The sequence below is a fragment of the Anopheles aquasalis genome, chromosome 2, assembly GCF_943734665.1.
Source record: "Anopheles aquasalis chromosome 2, idAnoAquaMG_Q_19, whole genome shotgun sequence".
In the NCBI taxonomy this organism is placed as follows: domain Eukaryota; kingdom Metazoa; phylum Arthropoda; class Insecta; order Diptera; family Culicidae; genus Anopheles; species Anopheles aquasalis.
Window position 1 is genome coordinate 74,623,147 of NC_064877.1, and position 5,000 is coordinate 74,628,146.

Here is a 5,000-nt window from a genome sequence, read left to right on the forward strand (position 1 = left end):
TCAATTCAACATACTAAAATATTGAAAATACACACACATACACACTCACACTATCAGAATAGAAAACGAAACTCGCGATCCCTTGTATGATAATATAACGGTGCTGGTAGATGGTAGACAGCATGTTGACCAAGAAATGTTGACCATTTTTTACGAGACTCCATCGAAGGCTCAGACGTGGATGACGTGTTTTGTACCGAAATTGTGTAAGGTTGGAGCATAACGTCATAACGAGTGAATATAATAGGTACTAAAACGATAATCCTGGACAAACCTTTTCTAAGGTGATATCGATCACAAATGCGAATAGAAGAAACTGAATGTAACCTATCATTTCAATTTCACAAATACCGTTCTATCAACACTCCGAAAAGGGAACATATACATCTGATACTAAATTGATTGCTATCCATCCATTTATATCCACGCAGTGCGCTCAATCCGTCGACTATTGTGATCGGTTGGAAAGCTAGTATCGTCTCGTTGTTGCCCTCAAGCTCTTTACTTACTTCTAACTGTGTATCAGATATTTAATCATAGCTAGCAAGGCGTCCGAATTGAACGCCCTAGAGAAGGGTAAATAAGGGAAAGAGAGTGAGAGAGAAAGCTGGAGGTTGAAGAATTGTGAATCGATTTACAAGTTATACAATTTTGTGAACATTTTTGGTATCGTTTACTGAGCATAAATTAGGAGGTAAATAAAATGGTTGTTCCATGGCTTAAAAAAGGAAAAATAACATTATAACATTGCAAACGATAGTTACTTCCTTTGTATTGCTACTTAATTGATAGAATCGATTACCTAACATTCAATGAAAACATTTCCATACCAACATGGAAAGGGATTGCAGTTGCGTTTGAGAATTGTTTTTCATAACAAAAAGTATAACGTCTGGTGCGAAGCAAACAAACAAATCGAAGAACGATAGGTAATGACCGGTGACCAGTTACGAAATGATGTGGTGGTTTAACGACACACCAGCGAAATACGAACTGCTACGAAAAATCAGAAAAGAATACACTAATACGAATCTAGCCTATGAGTCATAATAAATGCAGCATGGCAAATGTATTCTCCACTTCGGCATGAGCACATATTTTTGGCACACTTTGACAACTTATTGAAAGAAGTGAATTATCGTCCCCAAATGAGCAAATTGATTTTTGTGTTTTAATTTCTCTAATAAGGCTCCGTGATGTTGCTCGATCCTTACGTCGATCTTTTATTTGTCGTCATCTCTTGTGCTGATCATGCTATGTCTTCTTGTAGCACAAAAATAAATACGCAAACTTAACACTGTTCCACACACACCCACAAACACACTCCCTCTTTCACACAAACCGAACACGCGATGTGCTTCACAGGCCATTACACACATCCAATTGTGACTTTATTCCCTTCAAGCTTTAAAACGAGCCTAACTAATACCGAGCTTCCCATAGATCAGTGATCGACAAAATATGTTAATGAGATTCGCACCTAGCTTACACTGTTTTACGCTACATCGTTAATAAGATAAGAAAGGAAAAAAAAATGCAAAATCTATTTGCTGCTGAACAAAGCCTGTACACTTTAAGACAGATCGTAAGAAAAACGTTAAAAACACTTTACTCAAACCTCTTTCTGATCGATTGCAAAAGAGGCCAACGAATGAAAATTCTTAAAGCTAAATCTGTTGAAATATTGCATGCCTTTCGAGATCATGTCGAACTGTCATTTAGCGTTTTGCTCCTGCTATTCGATGATTATAACTTTAATAAAACATAAATGCTTTATTTTGTTACGCTGTGTTTTCAAAATCCATATAGTTGTGGCGTATTGCTCGGCAAACTGCACCATCGCTTTATGGCTTCTTCTACGATTGATTTCGTTTTGCGTATTTAAATTTTGGCTTATTTTCCAGGCATAACCTAATTTAGGCTTGTTCATCCTTGTATGTTTAAATAATGGTGTGCGCTGTACGTCATCAGTCAATCTTGATACCTTTCCTTCCATTAAGTAGATTTGCAACCGATTTGTGTAGACTAGATCAACCCAATACCTGTATCATCTAAACCATTTTCGAAGTAATCCATTCCTTCCCGGTCTTAGTCTCCACAGAAACCATGTAAAGTCTCGATGTTCGTTTGAACAACCAACTGTGTATTAAATATTATTCCTGTGTTTTGAAACAAGTTAATTTGCTACCATTGATGTTCTTGTGTGTGAGTGTATGTCGGTGTAAGTGATTATATGTCCTTTTCCAAAAAGATGTATTTTCCATGGACAGCATTCTGGTATTTCGTTCTCTACGCTGCAGATAACCCCCCTATCTCGCAACTGGTTTCGCAGAACATTTGTCTACGTCACGTGTGCATAAGACTACTGAAAAACATTCGTCCCGTAATGAACCCAATAGTCGGATACCAACTCCTTCCTTACTGTGCCTTCTACACTCAAAAATATTCACCAAACGCTATACCGCTTTCTTTAAGCAGATGGCGAAACGGGCAATTTTTTGGAAAGAATAAGAATTCTTCTCTGGATTTATAGAATCCATAGACAATTGACTTGCTGTACAGATCGCTAGTCTCAATATGATGCAAATGAAAGCTGGCTCAATTTTCTTACGGAACTCCACCGCGTTTTTGTAATGTTGTTGCCATACCAAACCATTGCAACATAAACAAAATAAGACCTTTTTTCTAGTCCTATGAGCCTTGTTACGCATCTTCGTTATATGCGGCTAGGAAGTTATGATAAAATGTATTTTTCCTTCATTTCCAGTAAAGATTTAAAATCGATACTGGAACAAATTGGAGGGACTTTTTGTTTTGTAATAACATAAGTCAGCTTTCGTGAGGCGGGTTTTAACCATAACAACTCATCAAGCAAGCCGAGCACCGTTCAGCTATAATGAATAAGTAAACGCAGCAAAATGCGATATCCTCCATGGTATCTAATGGGAACATGAGCAATGAACGATCGAACTGAAAGGGGACTTGAAACATTGCATCTTCTGCCTTCCTTTGAGTTTTCATTTTCTCAGTGAACTGCGATGGTAGAAGCTTACAAAGGAGAGTGCACATTCTTCATCAACGAGCTATGTATGCTTGAACAACAAAGCAGGCTCGTACGCTGGAAAGGTATCTTTGTGTGTACCGAATCGACATGCAGCTGAAGTAACATATTCGATTGGAATAGAATCTGATTAAAGGACACGGCTGATGGAATCTGGAAAATAGCTGCATATGTTGGAATGTGAATGTGATAAAATGGATGGAGAAGCGAGAGCAGCCATTTGCTGTTGATATTATACCGAATGTATGCAGTTTCACATTTTTCAAATACATCTTTTATCAGTAAATGCAGATGGAAATTTAAATACGCAAAAGTTTTAAAACGCACCATTTTCCAGATTTCAAATGTTGCCGATATTCCTGTGCTTCCAATGCGATCATCATTCACCATGTCGCATATATAGCATGCAGATTCGAATCACGTATAGTATGCGCTTTCCACGGGCTCACATATGAATCCAATGCCATGATATTTTTCTCATAGACTCAAGAACGACCATCACCCTTAGCGATACTCCGGAATTATCAACTGTTTTCACGAAGGCGAACAGTTGCAATCACCGATGCTAAGAATGTTAGAGCTGATTACGTTCTGATACCAGGAATGATAATTCTCTCACACATTTTATAGAGCTCAAATACGTGCAAGATGAATGAGTAATATTGTACATGTTCTGTTATGCAACACGATCAGCAATCGAAAAGTTAAATAAACAAAAACAAGACAACGCAGGTAGACATCTTATTTGGCGAATGATAAAATGAAAAATCATTACTAAGTACGGTTGACTTTTAATAACTCGTTTAAATTTCAACAACCAACCAACACTATACCATCTGCACGGGTCGGAGCAATCAGTTAGGCTTACTCAAGATAGTGTCGCCGTTGAGGGTCAACGTAACTCAATGCATTAGGTCAATTTGTTAATTCAGTCAATTTCCCTAAACACGTGGTGTTGTTTAAAGTGGTTTTTAAATAGCTGCGTTAAAGATGCATCGACGACGGGATAATTGTTATGCGCTTATGTTTCTCTACAAACAAATAGGACAACTAGAAGCCAATTTGTCTTTTCATTTTATTAATTGCTTTTCAAAAAAAGAAATTCGTTTGCTCAAAAAAATTTCGTTTGTACATACAATTTAAAGGAACCAGCCCTAAACGTATTTGCCTTTAGAGAATTGTGAAAAAAGTAAATCTTATTTTCTGCGTAAACAAGTACGTAGCTCTAACAACGCGTGCTACTAGGAGTCACCAATGTTTACACGGACATTTGAAGCTGACTGAGTTGAGCAATTATTAAATGTTTCTTTCTTAAAGAGCATGTGATGCGAAATGCTTATCCCGTGCGCCGATTCGTAGGTCACCTCTAGTTATTATCAACCAAAAGTAGTTTAGAATAATGACATTTTTATCAATTAAATTATGATTAATTAAAGAATCCCAATCAATTGCAATTCACTTTCCCAGCAGAATGATCAAGGGTCAGTGATATGAGAGCTAAGGAAGGGAAAACGAATAAAGATAATATAGGGTATGGAAAGCATAGGATCTAGGAAATGATACTCGCAAATGGCAAGGCAGACACGAGTGCAGCTTGTTGCAAATTGTTATAATCAGTCTCTAAGACGCGTTTCTTCTTCACCTTATCTCTCGATGGGAGCCATATTTTCCCAATTTTATAACCTCCTAGTCGTAAAGTGTAAGCAGCAAACAACCAACCGACATGATGCAACAATATGCGAATGAAAGAGAGTTGTGTATCCTGCAATTTGAGAATTCTAAAAACAAGCTTTTACGTGATGAACGAGAAGAGATTAAAAAGCAGATTAGGGAATGAGTCCAAAATACACTGGTAATCAGCATTTTAGCAGCTCAGAACCCAAAAATAAAAATTTACGCGGAACCATCACTACTCTATCCCCAGACAGATTCAGTCAGA

At 37.4% G+C, this 5,000-nt stretch overlaps 1 protein-coding gene across 5 annotated transcripts in view; it reads left to right on the forward strand.

The window, feature by feature from the left end:
* The window catches only part of LOC126580788 (protein quiver), a 14,661-nt gene that overhangs the window by 9,530 nt on the left and 131 nt on the right, over nucleotides 1–5,000 (forward strand). For all 5 annotated transcript variants that reach the window (XM_050244045.1, XM_050244044.1, XM_050244046.1 and 2 more), the window contains exon 5: nucleotides 1–5,000. This exon is cut by the window's left edge and continues 3,455 nt beyond it; it is cut by the window's right edge and continues 131 nt beyond it. The gene's annotated coding sequence lies outside the window, so the exon portion shown is untranslated.